The following is a 21,193-nucleotide window of genomic DNA, read 5'->3' as shown; positions in this document are numbered from 1 at the left end:
TGTGTGTGTGTGTGTGTGTTTATAAGTAGTTTTAAACCTTGTGATCCACAAAACAGCATAAAGGTAAAAGAAGAACTGACTTCGTTACAGTCAGTGCGGGAGCAGCGGCTTCGCTCATGCGCAGTTCATTTGCAGTTTGGACTCATAGGTGTGAACATCTCCTGCAGCTGGGGGAGGACTATCCTCCGCCCGTGAGCGCTTTAGCACGGGTGAGGTGCCAACGGCTCATTAACAATCAGTTGACCACGTCTACCTATTGGAGTGACCAGTAAATGTGTACATCTCGTGACCTTGCAAGGTGTTTATTTGGATTTGTTTTTGCTTTTGGAGTTTCATTGACAAAGATCAGTGTTTTGATTTGGTGTGTAAATCTAATTATTGTGCTTTAAATTTAAAGTTAATTGTATGAAAAAATTGAATTTTGTTGTATTGTTTCATTTCTTTGTTTCATCTCAGTGTCTTTGCAACATTGCTTTTTACCAGTCACGTGGTTTTCCAATTGTCCTGTCCCTGCTTCTGGTCATCAAATAGTTTTCTTCTTCATTTTTACCTTTAGCAGAAATGAAACTTACAATCACACATGATAAAACCGTTTTTTGTTTTATAAGAATGTATGCTAAGATGTATTTTCATCTTTTATTCATAGAAAGCCTGCACTGTTTAACAAAAATTTGGCAAAAATTGTAACTTTTAATTAATTGCAATTGATTGTAATTTTTTTTAGTTCTCTCTCTCTCTCTCTCTCTCTCTCTCTCTCTATATATATATATATATATATATATATATATATATGTAATTTTATGTTTTAACTTTTTTCAGTGTTAAAATTTTCTACTTTTATATTGCTGTAAGCTTGCCACCATTGTGTTTGTAGCTATTGACTGGACAGGATGACCTTCACCTTAAGCTTCGGCGAAATGTCTTTTAAGCATTTGCTTGCATTTAGAAATGAAGCAATCGATTCATTGAAAAAATAATGAAAATAACCTTTAGCTGAAACCCATATCAGCTGAATTGTGACATTTCCGTTTGTTCCCCATTCTGCTTTATTTATTTATTATTCAGCTTCACTTTATCTTTGATTAAAAAAAAAAAGAATTAAATAAAATAAATAATTCTGACTTTCTGAGCAGCATAAAGAGAAGTCAGCCACTAGAGGCTGCACTAGCTAAGACACAGATACAAGGATCAATAGTAAGAGAGAGAGAGGCACAGGAGTCAGTGGAGAAACAGTAAAAAAAAAAGAGAGAGATGGTGGTAGCATGCAGTTCAGCTCAGCAAGAAAGAGTGACAGAGTGAGGAGATAGCGGGGGTGAGCATCGCAGCAACTGACAACCTGAGAGAGAGAGAGTCTTAGCTTACTAAAGAGAGAGAGGGAGAGAGAGGGAGAGAGAGGAGTACCACGTTGCCCGTCCTCATATTTCCCTCTGCAGCTGTGTGAAGCAGAGTGAGCAGTGGAGAGGAGCGAGCACATCTGAGTCTCGTGGAAACAGCAGACCCGCGTACCACTTGGCTGAGAGATCGATGCACTTACGCCGAGCCACGCAGAGGGGGTGAGCCGCCCGCAGGACATCCGTGCACTACCAGAGAGGGAGCGAGAGAGTAGCCAAAGGGACGGAGAGAGTGAAGAGAGCAAGAGGGGAGAAGATTACCCAGGGCCAATTTGAAAGCTTTCGGCTTGTCACTCAGAGCAAGGGTGAGTTAACTTGTGCTTGTGTGGAGTGGCAGTACATGTTCTGCAGGTACATTGTGCTTGTGACAAGTGTGTGTGTGTGTGTGTGTCAGTCCTATATCTTCACCAATGCACAGAGTTTCTGCTGTCCTGTTTCTTTTACCCCCCTCTGTTTTAGCAAAGTGCATCACTTGCCAGAGCATGTGCGTTACAGTCTTCTAGGCAGGTGATTAGCTCTGGAACCTCATTATCAATCAAGCCGTTATCACGCAGAGCAGAGAGGAAGACTACAATAGGTTCTTAACGACCCCCCTCTCGCCGGTTTGTGCGTTGCATGAATGCGTGCGTGTGTAGTCGAAGTGCATCTCGGTGTGCTGTTGAAGCCGTTTATCCTACCAGGCAAAGGTGTGCGCCTGAATAGCAGCCACGTGAGCCGTTTAATAAGGGTTATTATAAAAGCTTGCTTTAAGAAAATTAATTAGAGAGCCTGATGCCGTTCAGTGTAATTTGTCATGTCTGTCAGGAAAAGCTGCCGGTTTGTTCATTTATCGCGTCAGTTATGGAAAAAGAAAGCCCCCCCAAAAAACACTGATTTTTTTGGTGAAATTTCTTGATGATCTTTTAGTAAATTACTTTCAAACAACAAACAAACTTAATTAACATGAATAAGGGTTAATCTAAAAAATAAAAAAAGACATCTAATAAATTTGAGCTGTGCTGTAATCATATTGCAATATTTTTAAAACTTGGTGAGGTAAATCCTGTTTTCCCAAGCCTGTCATATTGCCTGTAGCACTGTGCCTTCTTGTGGACTGCTGCTTTCTTAGGTTAATTAACTGTCTTTCCAGTTCAGATAATTCAGTGACTTCAAGCTGCACTGACTTATTATTAGACATGGTGACATTTAGAAAATTGGTCTATATATGCACCACCTCTCTCTGTGTTCTCATGTTGTACCTGCCTTGTAAATACCACGCCATGCTCGATCTATCCCGTCATCCATCTGCCAGCGTCTCCGTTCCGCTTTGAGTCCCCGTTCCTCTCCCGTTCCCATTCCGCCTCTCCCTCACTGCTATACGGTGAAGGTTATTGCCATATATTGAGTCGGTTTAATTTGTCAAAGTCGTCCAGACATATTGTCCATGGTCGGAACGGGAGGAGAGGTTGGGCGGTTTGTGTCAGTTCGGGAATTGACACGATATTGTACGGAACTTGACAAGAGAGTGACAGAAAAAAAGAAAGGCAGGTGCAGTTAGAAGAAGGTGGAGAGAAATGTGCTGGTTAGGTTTTCTTGTCGACACAGAAGCTGAGCAGTTCATTTCTGAGGTTTTCTTTTTTTTTCATGACTCTGTGTGTAGGCTGCGAATGTCGAGGCTGGAGGTTATCTGTCTTTGGATTCATCATTTCTTGCACTGAGCTTAGCTTTCCTTCTCTCCCATGTGGGTCCAGTGTCATTAAGCTGAGACACCAAATCTGAGAGATCACTTTCTCTCTCCCTCTCTCTCCCACCTTCTTCTCTCTCTCTCTCTCTCCCACCTTCTTCTCTCCCCCCCCTTGTTGCACTGGACTCCCTCTGTCTTTGCCTCACGCTGGCTCTTTATCTGTTCATTACTCACTCTGTCTCTCTCTATGTCTCACAAACACAAACACACACACACACACACACACATACATATATATATATATATATATATACACACACACATGGAGGAGGCATCTGTACAAGTGAAAATGCATTTGTGGAAACTGATGCTCATAAAACATGCGTCCTTCATTTAATGTAGAATGAGCGTACAGAAATTGTGGAATTGGAGCTCAAATTAAAAACAGATTACTATACTCGGCCTCTAATTTTGGACTTTTGCAATCTATAACAGTGGATTTAGAGGATTTCACTAGGGCACTCATTACAGCTAGAGTTATATCTGCCAGATTAATGGAGACGCAATAGATGAAGTACAAATGCAGAAGTGCACAAATGGTTTCCGCATTTGTCTTTTTGCATTTGCCGAGAGTCTGTTTCCGTGTCTAGAGGTCCAATTTCAAATGCAAATTGTTTCCATAAATTGCTTAAGAAGCAGGTGGTATTTGTTAAATTTTTCTCTCACGTTCCCTCTGTGTTGGGATTATGTTCACAATCTTCCTTTCTCTGTTTCCAGATCATTCACATTTATTCGAGTGCCAATGGGCAGCCGAACAAGATTGCAGTTGTCTGTGTGCTAATTAATAATTTACATGATACTTCATTCTGGGAGAATTTTATTTTCCTCTGCGCCAGCGTTAATTGTGTTAGCTAAGCTACCGTCATTACTTATCATTAGGAAGACAGTTAAATGTGCACATATCCAGCTCTCATTATCGGGCGAATCATCCATCAGAAGCTGCACAGATTTAAACACAGTAGCAGGAAAGAAACCGCACAACGGGGACACAAATCTTTAACCATTTGTTCTTCTGTTAGTTGGAGTTCAAGCGCCTACATCATTCGCGTAAGTAGTTTCTCTTCTTGTTTGGTAATTAGATTAGTGTTATTGTGGTTTAGAAACAAGCACCTTAACATGAACACAGTTCTTCTCAATGTCAAGTTTTGCACGTTCATTTTTGCCTGGACCATTTTTACTATCACACACTTTGTACAGCGTGCAGTATTTAAAAGCTTAAGAGAAATCTCTGTGGAAATAAAGAATTTCCTTTCCTTTCACCCGTGGTTCATCATTCAAGGAATCACCTCAGTGGCCTCCTGCACTATCATCTAAGTCTGTGTGATGAATCCCGAATGGAGGGCTCTGATTTATGTTTCCAAGGTGGAGGAGTCAGCAGCAGACAACAATTCTTCCTTTCTTCCTTTCTTTTGCTTTTCTTCACTTACCATTAACCTCATGGGATGATTTTGGCTAAGCGACACCCAAATAAACAGACGCATGCAGTTGAGGGATGTGGATCTCGTACCAAATTGTCATGCCAGAATTATTCTGTACATTGATGTGCCAGTTTTGATTGGTGTGAATATTTCAGAAACTGCTGATCAGTTCTCTGGATGAAAATGTCTTGCTAATGCCAGAGGTCATAGGTCAGAGACTGCTTTTCAGAGCCACTCATCGCAAAAACAGTTTGCAGAAGAGCATCTCTGAACATGCAGCCTACAAATCTGACGCAACTGTGTGATGCTATCAGGTCAACATGAACCAAAATCTCTGAGGAATATTTTCAGCTCTTTTGGTGAATCAGTGTGTCAGTCATCAGTGGCATGAAAAATTAAGGCGGTTCTGAAGGCAAAAGGAGAGCCCACTCAGTACTAGCTACGTCAGTTTTTAATTTTACCACTCAAACATTGCACCGTATTTTGTCAGCTTCATTACCTCGTGGTTGAATATTGTGCAGCTGCCATGTTGTTATGGGGCATCCACATCTCCTAATACATGTTTATACAGGCAGGAGGTCTGCCCATTATTATGATTTATTATTATTCCTGATTTCCCATTTCGTTCTAATGAAATTTTTTTGATGCGCTTGTACATAATAGTCCACCCAGCCTCTGCTTTAAACCAGTGCCAGACATGTACCTGTCTGTCTGCATCAGTCTCCCCCGCACCACCACCACACACTCAGTGCTTGTGTGTGCGTGCTCAGTTTCGAGGTTGTGTCCAACAGAGTTGATAGCAGGGAGTTGTCTTCATTGTTAGATAAATATTAGCAAAATAATCGATGACAAAAGACATTAAGAATGCCATTGATTACAGAGAAATGGGACAACTCATTAGACGGATTACTTGGGAAAACACAGCTGACAGCAACTTCACAGTTGCGCCGTAAGCATGAAAAAGTCCACTGAAAATGCTGAATATTCAATACGGAGACACTTGTGGGCTTTGTAGTCCTGATTTCTTGGTGGGTGGTGTTATCCAGACTACAGACACTATGTGCTGTGAAAGACAAGCTGGCTACAGTTTGTCTGAACAACCCTCTTTATTTAAGAACAGCGCAGCAGGACAGCATTTTTACCCCACTCCCTGCAGCACCTGTCACAATCACATCTGTCCCTCCGTTATCAGCAGCAGGTCGAAACTCACCGATAAGTAGGCTGTAAAAGTGCTGTAATTAATAATTTTATGATTATTTATAAGATAACTTGTATATAATGTTGCATAACTTGATAAGCAAGATAGATTTCTATCAAGTTTTGTAATGAAAATAACCAAGAATATAATGGATATGATAATTAACTCCTTAATAGATTGACAAATGAATGCAACATCTTTGTTTACATTGCATAAACCTTTCCAACATCTATTAGTTAGGGCTGCCACGATTAGTCGACTAGTCACGATTACGTCGACTATCAAAATCGTCGACGACTGATTTAATAGTCGACGCATCGTTTGAAGCTTTGTAAGATCCTGAAAGACGCAGGAATAAGTAGTAGGATTTAAGAGTGTAATAACGGACTGAAACAGAAGATGGCAGCACTGCATGTACAAGGATGCCAGCTGCCGTTAAACCCCGAAGAAGAAGAAGCTGTGTCCCAGAATTCACAGCGCGGCTCAGCGCAGTTGTCAACAATGGCGGCAGCTAGTTAGTTTTAATATTACTCTTATTATTCTTTCTGGGTCACAAAATAAACGTTTAACATATTTTCAGGCGAGAATGTAGCTGTGTCAACCTCAAATATCTGCTCAGTTTATCAAGACACCACATATTTTCAAAAGCGCTCCGACGTTTTCGGAGACGTCTGTTACCCACTAGCTCGATAGCTAGCCGGGGGCGAGGCTCACTAAAGCCCGTGAGAACACCGGACTCCCAGCAAATCGTTTTCAAACCCACCGCCGTCTTTCGCTACTCAGGTTAAACATACATAAGTCACTTAGATAACTTAAAAATGTTATTGTTTGGCTTTTTTTAGTATTTTATTTGTTCCCGAGTAAATCGGTTTGGCTGAGATTAAAGTTATAGTTTTTACACAGCTGAATAAACGTCAAGCAGACAACTGATTATCAGAAATGTGAGATGCTCGAGAATATACTCCGGTGTCCTGTTATATTTTAGACAGCAAGGAGTTTATTAAACTTCACCGAAGCAATCTGCAAATTTCATTAAAATTCAATAAACTATCATCTTGTCTTTATTTTTAGTTAGCACATACCATAAACACTTAAAGCTGTAAGCTAATGATAGTTATATAAGAGCAGATGCTGCTGGTGCAATAAGCTGTACGTTTTACGTCTAATGGATGCATGATCTGATTAGTCGACTAATCGCAAAAATAATCGGTGACTAGTCGACTATCAAAATAATCGTTTGTGGCAGCCCTACTATTAGTTAACCCTTATTTATTTGTTTTGTTTTTTTCAGTATTAATAGATGTTTACAGACTGTTGGGTGCCGTGTCCTCCAGCTCTGTTCTAGTGGTGTACCCTTATGGAGAACAATAGTGTAAGTGCTCACGAAGGCAGTGCAAATATGCTGTTTTTGTAAAACCCTTTAAAAACAAGGTCAGTTAGCATAATGATGTTAAATTAAATAGTACTATTGAGTTTTTTGGCCCTGGTCCAGATCTGGAGTATTTTGATATGGAGTCCAATTTGATTCGTTGCAATCGTGTTTGTTTCTTTTTCCCTCATAAAGGCTGTCTGGATGAACACAGTCAATGACTTCATTGGATTTCACCACACAGAGCAAAGTTTCATTTGATTACACAAGGCTAATTAGCTGATATGCTACCAGTGATGTTCGTCATGATAACTGGTGAAATCATTGGCTACAAATACAGTGATGTGAAAAATAAAGTACACCTGCCTGGTGTTCTGAGGTTTTATGTGTGAGGATATAAAAACAATCATCTGGTCATTAGCAGGTTCTAAAATTAGCTAAATAAAACCTCTTATGAATGACAACACATGACATAGCACAACATCATTATTTATGATTATTTAAAAACTAAACCAAAGAGCAGTGTGTGAAATACTAAGTACACCTTACGATGTAGTAGCTTGTAGAATTAAACTTAGCAGCACTAACTTGTTGAAGCAGTTGTTTTGTCTATGATTTTATCTCTCACAATGTTGCGGAGGAGTTTTCACCCACTCTTCTTAACAATGTTGCTTCAGTTCAGTGAAGTTTGTGGGCATTCGTTTATCAGCGGCTCTCTTAAGGTCCCGCTACAGCATTTCAGCCAGATTGAGGTCTGGACGTTGACTGGACAGCATCTTTTCCTTTTTCAGCCATTCTGTTGTCAATTTCCTGCTGTGCTTGGGTTCATTGTCCTGTTGCATGACCCGGTTTGGGCCAAGCTTTAGTTGTTAGACAGATGGCCTCACATTTGACTCTACAATACTTTGGTATTCACAGGAGTTCACGGTCGACTCGATGACTTTCTAGTGTCCAGGTCCTGTAAATGCTCAAATCATGACCCCTCCACTGCAATACTTGACTGTTGGTGCAAACTGCACAAATATGCCATGTTGTGTTTTTGCCATGTGGTGGTGTGCATCAAAAGCAGATATCTCCACTTCAGTCTTGTCCGTCCAAAGGACATCGTTCCAGAAGCCTTGGGGTTTGTTCAGATGCAGCTCAGCACAAGTCATGCTGCCATGTTCTTTTTAGAGAGATGAGGCTTTCTTCTGGCAACCCTTCCAAACAAAGCGTACTTGTTTAGCTTTTTTCTAATTGTACTCTCATGAACTTTGATATTTAACATGCTAAATGTAGAGTCTGAGATGTGGCTTGTTAGTTTTTAGCAGTTTCTCTGAGCATTACGCGGTCTGACCTTGGGTTGAATTTGTTGAAACGTCCACTCCTGGGAAGATTGTGTCAATGTGTTAACACCCACCGAATGCTGCAGACCAGCAAACTGCCCAAATATCTGCTCTTATAGAGGTTTTCACACATGCTGACGATCAGTTATTTGATTAACAAGTTTTTGGCTGCGACTTACCCTCTTAATTCCTATGGAAGCAGTAAAGGTGTACTTGTTTTTTCACCATAGCTGCGAATAGTAGCTCCTGCGTTTTGGCTCAGTTTTTGTTAAATAAATAACGACATGGTATATTATGTCCTGCGTTGTAGATCATCTTTGCCTGTATTTATCTAGTTCTAAGCCCTGCTAAGGATATGATTGATTTTTTTTTTTTTAAATTGATTAATACAAAACAACATTTTTTAAACTGCAAGAAGCTGCTACATGAATGTTGTGTGCAGACTGGAATACAATTAGAGAAGAGATAAAAAAACACATTTGTTACCAATCAATTGTGCTTATGTATTTTGTCAATCTAACAACCCAGCTCTTTTATTTCAGCGATTCAGAAACATTCACATACTCCTGTGTTCCATGACAGTGCTTTTCATCATGCAATAATGAAAAAGGGTTTGCCAGCACAGTTTCTTGGTTTTCCAGAAGCATCTTCAAACTGCTGTTCATTTCATTTTGCTGAGATTTAATTGATTTGCTTAAGGCTGCACAACCCTATCTGGGAATATTTTGTAGTCAAAGCGTATCTTTACTGTGTACTAACGAAGGCTGAGGCTGTTTAAGTAAACGCTGGAGACCAATCCAACAGTGAGCATCACATCTCTACACTGTTGATTTCTCAACCACAAAGCACTTTATTAACAGAGAACGGATGAATGTGCCAATTATGCTAATCTTATCAAGACACTTGTCTGTTTGACTGCCTCGAGTCTCAAACAGCAGAGTCTGTGAGCATTCTCAAGGAAAAAATAATAGACCGAATGGCCGACGAAACCAAAACTTTGAGGTTTTTCTGCGAGATGTTCAAATTTCACATACTCTAAACAGTATGCAGAGGTTAGATTTTGTACGAAGGCATCTCTTTCCTTTATTTGGAACCATTGAGGAACTATTTTTAAACCCAGGAATGTAGCCAATCAATGGACTGTGCTGTAAATGTGGTCAGAAGTGCTTAAAAACTGTATATCACATATGATTTACGGGGCAGGGCGGAACTTGGATTGGTTTTTGAGCTTGGCGTTGTGTGCGGCTTCAGTTTTACAGTGTGTTAAACAGCAATTGAAGAGATGGAAAACGACAAAGCTGATAGGATCATAAAATGTGTGGAGGAATGTGAACTGCCCACTTGAAATAATGTGCGTAAGATATGAGAGCTTTATACCGGAGCCCTTTTTTCCTTGCCTTTCCGTCCCGAACCTGTGAGGCAAATTTCCCAAATGGGATGACACAGCTGAACTGATAAGCCTCTGATTTATATTGTATCATGGAGTGCTGTATGGACATTATCGCCTCTGTCTTTATTTTCAATCTGCGAAATAGCGGGGCGAAAATGGCTTCTTTTGCCACTGTGCTTTAAATCCAAACAGTTCAGAGTTCAGCTGAGTGCACTTGTTGGGTAAGTATCGCTGTTTTCAGGATCTGTGGCATGTGGTGTTACATTATGAAGTACCTTCCGCAGCCAGCATGTGTTATATCTTTTTTACAAGTGCCCGCCTTATGAATCTTGTGGGGATATGCTTGAGAGGTTTTATTTTTATCCTCCTTCTTGCAGTCCTCCCCAGCGTTTGGAGTAGCTGGGCAGGCCACGTTAATGATCCTCATTAGCCAAGGAGCTTGAATCCAAACTGGAATTCTTCCACTTCAATTGCTACTTAACATTTGGTGTTCTTCTCTCTCTACTGTCTGTCTTTCTCACTATCTCTCGCTTTCTCTCTCCGTCTCACTTCCCCCTCTTTCTGCAGCAGCATCGTTTCTTTTCCTCCCTCATTGTCTCGTTCTGTCTCTCTCGCTCTCCTCCTTTTCCCACTTCGCTGTCTGCACTGGGAAATAATCCATAAAGGTCTTCCATCTCTTTCAACCTCTTCTTCAAACGTATTTTTTCAAGATATTTACTGCACGGTGCAATTCCCTGGATGCAGGTGTGTACCTGTGTGCTGATGCTGTAGCTGCTGTGAGTGATCATGTATGAGCACATAGCTGAAAAAAAGGGAAGTGTTCCAAATGACCTCTGATACTAGTTGCTTTTTCTCCCCTACTGTGAAGTAAAAAGCTTAAAGTTCAGGCGTGAGCCCCCTCCAGGCAGCCTGTGAAGGATGTTCGGATATATAAACATATCGGCTCAAGAGACACCTTTAGCTAAAGGGTAAATATGCTCTGGCTCTGTTTATACAACAGCTGTGCTGTGGTGAGAGGCAAACTTTTGATGCTGCTGTTTGATATCTGCACTCGTACCGTCCAAGCTTCCATACGGCACCATTTTGATACTTATTTAAATGTGCTGCCTTAATATAACCTTTATTTAGGAAGGAAAGTCGCGCTGATCACCGGGGGGGGGGGAATAAATGTCCCCTAAAATGTGCCCTGAATGCATGAATTCTGATTCTGGTTCTGCTGTGTTGAATGAGCAATTTTGGAGAATTTGATAGAGGCAAAAATAAGGTTAAATACTAACAATTCTGCAGAAGTTAGTTATGTTGCCTCAGCTGTGAAGCATGCAGATCTCTTCAAATGTGACATTAAGCCTTTTTGGAACATGTGTACTTTACACTTGTGCTCAAAACCGCTCAGCTGGTACAGTAGTATTGCAGTGAAGATCATAAAACTTCGACATCGAAAGAAAAATCCTCTCATCTAGTATTCATTACTTGGGCAACTATATGACATGATCAGACTATGAATTAGTATTAGAGTTCTGATAATAGCCTTAATGAATATTTAAATTGATTTTAAATGAGATGGTTCATACTGCATGCTGTCTTCTCTCCTTGTAATTAACCTGTCAAATTGATAGCCTAAAAACAAAGTCTTCTAATAAGCTGTAAACTTGGCTCAGAAAAGATATATCTTCCTTATATTTCGGTTGGACGATAGCCTGGTATTTTTATTTTCAGTATGTTTGGAAGAGGTAAACTCTGGAGTGAGTAAAGATGTCTTTTTGATGTTTGAAGTACATCATCCAGTGTGTCGGTTTGGAGTAAGAAAACGAGAGCGTAGCGTGGAAAGCCTTGCAGCCAGTGCTGTTTTTAAATCTGTTGAGGCAAGTCCAGCTCAATTTTATAAAGTCATTTGAGACATGTCCAAGTCAAGCAAAGCCAAGTTTTCATAAGCATAATGGAAATCTGCTGCAACTTTGAATATTTTCCTTTCAAAGTTGCGAAGATAGTTGATTGCATAGTTTGAACCTGTTTCCAAATGGGATGTGGTGTAAGACGTGAGAATGCAATGATTTGCATTTCATTTAACGCTTGTATTCAACTGAAAATAATGTAAAAAAAGATGTTAAGAAGGATTTTTTAAAATTAAAACAGGGATGTGTGTGCATCTCTTCTTTTAGGATAAATCTAAACATTTGGGAGCTGAAGAGACCAGTTGCCGTAGCCAGTTTTTGCTAGATTTAGTCATAGCGCTTCTAATGTATAACACTGGACAAAGGCTAATATATCAGCTGATATTAGCTATGCGCAATCTGTTGGTATCTGCATTTGTAAGTGCTGATAAATTAAAATTTTAAAAGCAAAAACGATACAGGAGAAACACCGTTCAACCAGTAAGTCCAAGAAAGAGTTAGGCAGAGCATAACTTGGTAATCCACGACTTCTTGTGACAATAAATCAAGATTCTTTTTAAATTTCATAGGCACAGATTATCCTAGTAAGAATTCCTAAATAACTGCACATAACAAAGGTTACTTAGTCTGTTTATGTTTTGAGTGTCAAAATGAGAAAAAACTACCTGGTATATCAGACTTTTAAATCCCCAAACACTGGTATTAGTCTTAAAAATCCAGTCAGTCAGACTTAATATAGCGTCATGGGCGCTGGCTTTAGAACTGTGGTCTGAGGAGAACACAACATTCATGATTTCCAGAAAAAACAAAAATACAGTTTGAATTTGTCAAAGAAGAGGACAATTTCACTCTCGACCTCCGCCTGTACACTGTTATCAGGCTGGCTTTTTAGGAATTTTTGGGTTTTAGTCGTGATACTTGAAGGTCTGACCACCCGAGAATGTAAAGTGCCCAGAGATCAATCCTGGTTATGAATTGCACGATCGAGTTTTAATTGGAATTTGTGGCTCCAGCGGTGAAATGCGTTCAATGACAAATGGTCTTTAGAGATCCTGAGCCGATGCTGTGATTTCCACCACATAATTGGGACTGTTTTTAATCCAGTGTCACCCTACGGCTAGAAGATAATGACCGTTCAGGATTTTTAGCTGCCTCTCTTGGGTGCAGACACATCTTTGGATTCTCTGAATGTTTTTAGTGATATTTTGTACCAGATGAAAAAAGATGAAATTCCTAAATATTTCTGTTGTTCTTAGAAATATTTTATTAACTTGAATTACTTGCCTTCTATCACAGAGTTGTAAATGCCTCACAGTAGCTCCTTCTGAAAGACTCACAGTCATGTTATCAGCGATAGGTCCTTTCGATCTATCCCAGCATTTTTTTGGACACGTGTTGTTAACATCACCTTCAAAATTGAACACAACCAAGTACATTTTGTGCCACATTCAATTAAAAATATTGTTTAAATGATTTACAAGTCTAATTCCATTTTTCATGGCGTCCCGTCCTTTCAGATGCAGGTTTGGGTTATTCTGGTAGCTGCTTTCGGAGCCTGACACCTGGATGATAAACAGCATGTGCATGCCAAACAGATTTTTTGTTTTCAGACAGCATCAATTCTTAACCTGCTATGAACTGATGGTGGAAAAGCTCTGCAGTGCATACATTACAAAGTCATTTTAAAATCTACATATTCTTCAGATTTTCATGATCTCAGTGGGAATGCTATTCTGTTTTTCCTGTCAGTACTACAGTGCACGTTGCTTCATTTGCTCCCCTTTTCACACTTAAAACTCTTCCACTTTTGTTTTGGTCATAAAACACTCCTTTCTAGGTGAAACTTGTCTTTGTTCCAAGATTTAGCCTAATATGACCGCAAAACAACTTTTTCAATCAAACATGGCTACCACAAGCCAATTAAATCACATCCATACTGCAGTTAATTGCACATGTGATTAAGAACTAAGACAGCTATTTGTCTTTGTGAACTTTCCATCTGTCTGCCATTTAGCAGAATGGTGTCATTAAAGTAATATGTCCTTAGCTCATACGAAAAGCCATTCTCATTCCTAGCACACACTCAGCAATTATACCTGCTCCAGTTCTCCCATTTGCATAGTTTTATAGACTATGCATTCAGATAGATTGGGTTTTCTACTTAATATGCAACACAGAGCTGTTATGGGTTGGTTTGCACAATGTATACCTAATAATTGGCTCAACTAAGCAAACACTTTTGCTTAATATCATAGCACAGGGATACAGATATATTAATCAGTATCTCAGCTGTGTAAAATGAAAACTGTGTACATTTCACCCTTTTTTTAAAAAGACTATAACGTCTGTTATCACTGAGGTATGGGTTGCAACAAAGATCATCACTGAATCATCATGAAGAAGCCATTTTTAAAAGGCTGTACCACATGTTGGAAAGAGCAGTCAGTATGTTTGGTTCGTTCTTCTGTGTGATGTTTAGTTCATGTGTTTAGTAACCGACATGTGTTTAGTGCCAGGATACAAAGAATCATTTATTAATTCATAAATGAATACCTAAATAGAGTGTATAATGTAGTTGCCAAGTATTTTGGTTGACACAAGTAAAATAATCATCTGCTTATGGGATTAGTTTCTCCTTCTGCAGATGACTTGTACTGTGATCAGAGCATAGTGGTACACAAACCAGTCCTCGTTCTTCTGCAGCTTCTGGTTAGTGCAACCCTCCATATCAATGCAAATGCACAGAGTAGAACAAGGATGACTCAATCTGACCACATAACGAGAAAGCCACTGAAATAGCAGGTAAATGCACCTGACTGGCGGTGAATGGTCAACTTGCTCGTAAGGAAACATAATGTCTATATGTGGGAAATAATGTTTAGCACCACTGTGGTTTGGGCTTTACTGTTCACCTGGTGTGCTGTCTCATCAATTGAGGCAGCTGACCAAGTATTTTCAATGGATTCTTGACAGTAAAAGGAGATTGATTAATTCTACCTTTGTAAATACTGCAGTAGCTGCTTTTTTTTTGGCTTTTATAATATCAGAGTACTCGTTTGGATGAGAGAATTTCACATTCTTCACTGTAGACTCTACATGTACATGCACCATGACCGTGCACCATGTTCTGATGGAAAAACGTATTCTGATGAGGCAATACTGCCTTTACCCTGCAGACTTTTCATTGATCTATTCCGATCAATATTGTTTTGGAGAGCGATGAGATGCTTCTCAGAATACTTTCATTAGATCTTTCCAAAAACATCAGAGGTGCTATCTGGAAGCCGGGAAGACACCCCGGAGGCTCTGTGGCAAGGTGGAAATCATCCTCGTTGTGTAGCTGTTGAAAGATTTTTTGGGATGTTTAAATGGTATTTTGAATGAGAAGCAATAGAACAGTTACGGTATTATTCCCTTTGCATTACTTACACTGTTAAATAAGATTAGGACAACTGTTGTAGCTTTTCAGTCAGCTGTTATTGGCAAATTCTGAACTAGATATCTATAAATCTGTGTATATATAATTAAAGTTTTGTTATTTCATTATGACTCCACCTGAAAAATAAATAAGGGTTTGTTTTTCTTTTTGGATTTTTATGCTCAGGACAAAAAAAGAAGTGGAAAAAAGTGCCTCAGGCCTAAATTGATCTAAATATTTAATTTGTCATATTTATGTGACCACCAATTAATGAGCTTCTTTAATTGCTCGTCACATAACTGCAGTTGCATCGAATACCCTGGAAAAATACGTGTATTGGAAAAAAAGTTACCTTAATAGCTAACTTGTTTAATCAGACTTAAATTTTTGAGCCTCATTGACTTTACAATAGATTTAAATTTCAATAATTTTTGCAGTGCCGCCAATCGGAGACGAAACTTAAAGCTAGCGCGTTACACATTAGAACAACCTGGATGATGGTTCATGAGCCAAACTGATGCTCCAGTTTGCTGTCTTTAATCAAAGTTGGTCCGTGGCACATTTTCTTCACATGCATATGATTATAGCATAAAATCAAAAAGTAGAAAAAAACAAGCTGTTATTTATTTATTTGTTTGTTTGTTTGTTTTTTGGTGGGTTCATTAATTAATGATGATTCTTTTTTGCATTTTCCCAAGTGAATATAAAAGTACTATTAGTAACCACATGCTCAAAAATGTATTATTACAATTTTAAAGACATTTTGAGAAACATGGCTGTTTGCTCTGCTGCCAAGTATTGTAGATGAGATTAGGATGAGTATTCGTGTTGTGGCAAAACCCACAAATGGTGTTTTTAGTACATTTCATACAGATGTGTCCATTATATGAACCTTGGGTCACTACTTTTATAAAGATGTTTTTCTCTTTTTTGGGATCTTTCCTGTTGTTTTGCATGTGGGTGTGAAGGTTAAACAAACATGATGCTGTGTGGTAATTTGTGGACATTAGAGATGCTGCAACATGTTTTTTGTAACTTCAGGGAGCGTGTTAACTTTCCCCGCCGTGCTTCCAATCTTTATGGTAAACTAAGCTAATTGACTCAAGGCTTCATCCTCATTATTCATGCTTGTAGGCTTGAAACTGAATTGATCTTCTCACAGAACTCTCTGCAAGAAAGCCAATATGCTTATGTCCCGAAATGTCTAATTATTCTGATAAGCTTTTTAAAGATTAAACCCATAATAGATAGAAACTTCCACATATATATTGTTTATCATCAGCTTGAAGGAGGGTAGGTTTGTGAGTCTCTGCTCAGAGCATCATTTTTGTGTCTCCTCAGGTTGGACTGAGTGCACTTCACTGGAGAACACAGAGTGTTTGGCAGACGAGATAAAAAGTGTGAAGAGACTTCTGTTGTTTGTTTGTTGCTGAACAGCTGCATTGACTTACCTGAAAATTGTTGAATTCACAGATATCTGTGTGTGATGATGCATGGCCAATTAAAACACTTAAATTAAGAGATTTGTAGATTTACGAATTACATGAAGAGTTTCTATTGACAAATCACTGTGCTATAGTCCATGTATAATATAAAATGCCATTCTGTCTTACGTGACAAAAATAAAACATTTACAGGTATACAGATTGTGTAAAGCACTGATTCTTAAAGCTTTATAATGTATCTATTCAGATGATTGTGTTTTATTTTAACAATAGTTTTTTGACACAACAGTATTTACATTTACATTTAGAGTTTTATTTACAATAGAAACACCAGCGGCACATGGACTTTGCTTTGAGAACCTTGGGAATAAAGGTTAAGAATAAATTCTTAATAAAATCTTAATAATAAACAGTTTGTCTTGATAATAAATCACGACATAATGCCAGGCCTGTTAATTAATTCCTTTTTAAACACTAATCAGAAGGTAAGAATCATTAATCACTACAGTGGTTTTTAGGTCAGAGAGATTTCTGGTGTTTTGGCACCATTTGCACAAAACCAGTGTGTGAGAATAAGTGACAACAGAGCCACCACAATGCAGAGGTAGTTTTTCTGCTACCTCTACACCTTTACAACAATTAAAATGTTGTACCCTTAATTATTGTGGTGGTATCCGAACACTAACTGCTAGAAACCAAATGACTTCCTGACAGCTAATGGGTCACAAGGCAGTTCGTACTGCTGTGCCGCTGATTAAATTCACCCAATAATTAAGCAGACATCATTGATTCCCTGCAGAGAAACGGAGAAATGGAGTATGTGTGTGTGTGAGAGAGAGACTCTCCATGGGTCCCTGTGCTTCCTGTAGCCCCTGCAGCGGTGGGACAGTCAGATATGCTTAATTTGGGATTTGAGCATAAGTCGATTCCACTTAAACAGACAGTGGTGGTTGGACACATCGATGTTCCATGCATTGTTGACTCTCATCATTTTCCTCCTCTCTGACTTCCTCTGTGTAATTGACAGAGCGATCGAAGGCCACGCGAATGTGTGTCCTAGATTACGACTTTAATGTGAGTCAAATGTGGAGTGTAAGAATGTAAAACTAAACAATTACATTCTACTTTAAGACTGTTGTAAAATACCAAAGGCTTTAAGTTTTTTGTTTGATGTTAACAGGCAAACACAGATAAGAGTAAGGTTAGGGGCTAGTTAATAAATGTAGTGATTCAGGTAGGTCTGGTGAATTCAATAATGCAAATATATGCTCATGTGGGTGCCTTCCTGGTTTTACTGTTGTTGTTTTTCTCTCATCTTTGTGGGAATGTAGGATGCACACCGCTCATTACCAGCAGAGATGCCTGAAAATGAATGCATTATTAATTAGAGTCGGTGGAAAGATAAAGATTTTTGTAAGAACCAAGCAAACACTATAACTTCTAACCATTGTTTCTGTAATATGATGCCTGTCCAGTTATTTTCATCAGTTGAAAATAACTGTATGCTAAGTCTTTTACAGTCATATTAAAAGGAATGTTTTCATAGGTCTCTATGGAGTCCTATGAAGTACACCCTTACTGCGTTCATGGGATTTAAGACAGTAAGTCGCATCCAGCTGCTTCTAATCAAATGCACTTGATTAAGTCATCATCAGCAAGTGTGAGCACCTCTATAAAACAGAAGTTTTGGCACTTTGCTGGTCTGGAGCATTCAGCTGTGAGTTAACACAATGCCAAATCTTCTCAGGAGTGGACGTTCCTGCAGATTCTGCCCAATCAGACCGTGCAAAGCTCAGGGAAGAGCTAAAAAAGAGCTAAATCTCAGCCTCAAATGTCATTTAACATGATAATGTTCAAGTTTCTGACAATACAAATAGAAAAAGCCATTGAGGCAAATTTGTTGTGATTTGACGCTATATAGATATAGGGTATGGCTTTCCTGAAAGATTTGCAAGGAGAAAGCATCTTCTCTAAAAAGAACACGGCAGCATGACTTAGGTTTGCAAAGCTGCATCTGAAGAGACCAAAGGACTTTTGGAAAAAATGAGACCAAAAGGTTTTGCATTTTGACTAAACATCTCCATAGAACCATGCTTGGAGACAACCAAACAGCATATCAGTAGAAGCGCCTCAAACAGCTATCAAACATGGTAGTGGAGGCTTGATGATTTGGCTTTGTTTGCAGACACAGAACCTGTAAACCCTGCAGTCATTGAGTGGACCATGAACTCCTGTGAATACTAAAGTATTGTAGATTCAAATGTGTGGTCTTGTCTCCGACAGTTTAAGCTTGTTCCAAACTGGGTCATGCATTTGAACAATGATTGGAAATACAGCAACAAATCTACAACAGAATGGCTCAAAAAGGAAAAAAATCAGGGATTTGCAATCAGCGAGCATCAGCGAGCAGCATTGTCTGAAGCTCCTCCACAACAATGTGAGAGACTGATAAAGTCATACAGAAAAACCTGCTTCAACAGATTATTGGTGCTAAAGGTGATTCTACAAGATATTAAATCATGAAATATATTATATAGTTTCTCATACGCTTTTCAATGTGGGCTAGTTTTTGTTAAATAAATGTCAAAGTCCAGATTTCAACCTGACTGAAGTGCTGTGGTGGGACGTTCAGATCTGTGCAAAAACGAATGTCCTCAAACCTCAATGAACAGAAGCAACGCCCGCAATGATGTGAGAGACTGAAGTGATATAGAAAACAATTACTTCAAGGTATTACTGCTAAAATGGATTCTACAAGCTATTGAATCATAGGATTTACTTGCATAGAATTCTTTGAAAGCTTTCTTTTTCACATGAGTATTACTCTACGCAAACAAGGTTAAGCATGTTTTACGGCACTCCTGGAGGTATAGCCCTGTGCAGCTTTCTTTTCATGCTGGAAGTGGGAAAAATCTCCCTGCTCCCTTTCCTCGACCTCACCGCCTCTCATCAGCAACAAAATTTGTCTGCACAGAAGAAGCAGTGGGAGCTACACCTACGCAGCTCCGTTGTTCTGTCTCTGTCACACTGTATGCAGTAAGGCAGGTGAATAGTTGTATGTTATGTAAGAATTAATCGTTAAATCTCCACCAGGGTAATGGAGCTGACAGGTTTAACAACTTTCCCAGCAAAAAGCCTGACTAATGATGATGTTTTTACTCCAGCTGTGATAGCAACATTTTGAATTTGATGCATTTTGAGAAGACTTTGACATAGCAGCAGCAGAGGGATAGTACTAGCCAGACTGAAACTTATAGTTGTGTGAATTCAGACGCTCGGTGTTTCCTGGATGATGTCATTAAACTTAAACTAAGAATTAGGAATCCTAGCTTTTCCAGCAGTAAACTTTTCAAAGACAGATAGTCTTTTCTGGATCAATCTCACCATCAAAACTCTAAAACTACCTTTTATCTGTACAAAACCCTATCCCTAACTCCCTTACCCAAACAGCTAGTCAAATACCCTGTTGGCTCTGATAGCAGAAAATCATTGCAGACTTCTACTGTCTGACCTTGAGCAATTTAACAGCAGTGTTGCTGTAAGTTTTTTTAACCTTTCTCGACTGTCATGGATTATTATGATTGAATTATGAACTTACTGAGGAAGCTCGAGACTGTGCGGTACTGTATGGTACCGTTAAATGGTTGCGTCTCAGGAGAATTGGAGGGAGTCAGTTAGCTGCTAATGTTAAAGCTAAGACTAGCCTACAGCAGGTTTTTACACATGTGACTGAATCGCATCGAGTTTTCCTGTGCATTCTTTTAACTCTCATATACATTTGTCCTTTGAAGAGCTTTTTTATCAAATTAACGTGGTTAGCTACCCTCACTGAATAACGCCTTTGCCATCATTTCATGAAGGACTAAATCCTTTTCACTCTGTGACCCTTATTGTGTGGGAACTATGTTGAGGTTATGTTGCTCAAAAGAAGCAGTCCTTTATGAAACCGTATGGTAACAAATGAAAATACTGTCATTAAGTTCTTCTTAAAAAATAATGTATTGACTGACTTTGCTTGAAAGCAAAGATAAATCTCTGTGGAAGTTTAGTTTCTCTTATAGGGAGATGATTAGAAAATCCTTATCCGTATTCTTGTTGACTACAAGTGATAAGTGTGAGTATCACACACAGAGCTCATGTGGAGTCTTGTTGAAATGCTTTGGCTCAAAATCTTCAGAGATTCAGCCTTGAGGGTTACGACTGACATACTTAGCTGTGTTCAGCGTCACATCCATTCAGATATTCATCAAATAAAGACATCTTCCTGAACATGTCAGGAAGACTTTTTGGTAAGAAATAAAAGCTTTCGAGCACAATGGCAAAGCATCTGAATGTGTATTTATTTAACCATACAGAAGGAAAAACCCTAATGGGCCTCTTACATGTCATTCGTTGTCTTACTCACCTATTACTGTTGTACTAACATATGTTTCAGACCAAAAAAAGAAAAAATAGCAATAATTTAGCTTTCAATGGCGCTCTTCTCTTTGCGCTGCCTTTTCTGTAAAGACCATTGATTGGTTGGATGGATTTTAGGGGCACTCTTTTGTGTTTGCACAGTTTTTTTTTTTTCAACTAGGCTGAAAGACTCTGGCAATGTTAATATTTCTCATTACAAAGACTG

At 39.0% G+C, this 21,193-nt stretch overlaps 1 protein-coding gene across 3 annotated transcripts in view; it reads left to right on the top strand.

The window, feature by feature from the left end:
* Positions 1-1,236: 1,236 nt before the first annotated feature.
* The window catches only part of tnr (tenascin R (restrictin, janusin)), a 195,969-nt gene continuing 176,012 nt past the window's right edge, over positions 1,237-21,193 (top strand). For all 3 annotated transcript variants that reach the window (XM_084913140.1, XM_084913141.1, XM_084913139.1), the window contains exon 1: positions 1,237-1,696. The gene's annotated coding sequence lies outside the window, so the exon portion shown is untranslated. The remainder of the gene's footprint in view (positions 1,697-21,193) is intronic.

Source organism: Perissodus microlepis, chromosome 18 (assembly GCF_051167445.1).
Source record: "Perissodus microlepis isolate ML-2025 ecotype Zambia chromosome 18, ASM5116744v1, whole genome shotgun sequence".
Classification (NCBI taxonomy): Eukaryota; Metazoa; Chordata; class Actinopteri; order Cichliformes; family Cichlidae; genus Perissodus; species Perissodus microlepis.
The sequence above is the reverse complement of the archived record's forward strand: the minus strand, read 5'-3'. Positions and strand labels throughout refer to the sequence as shown.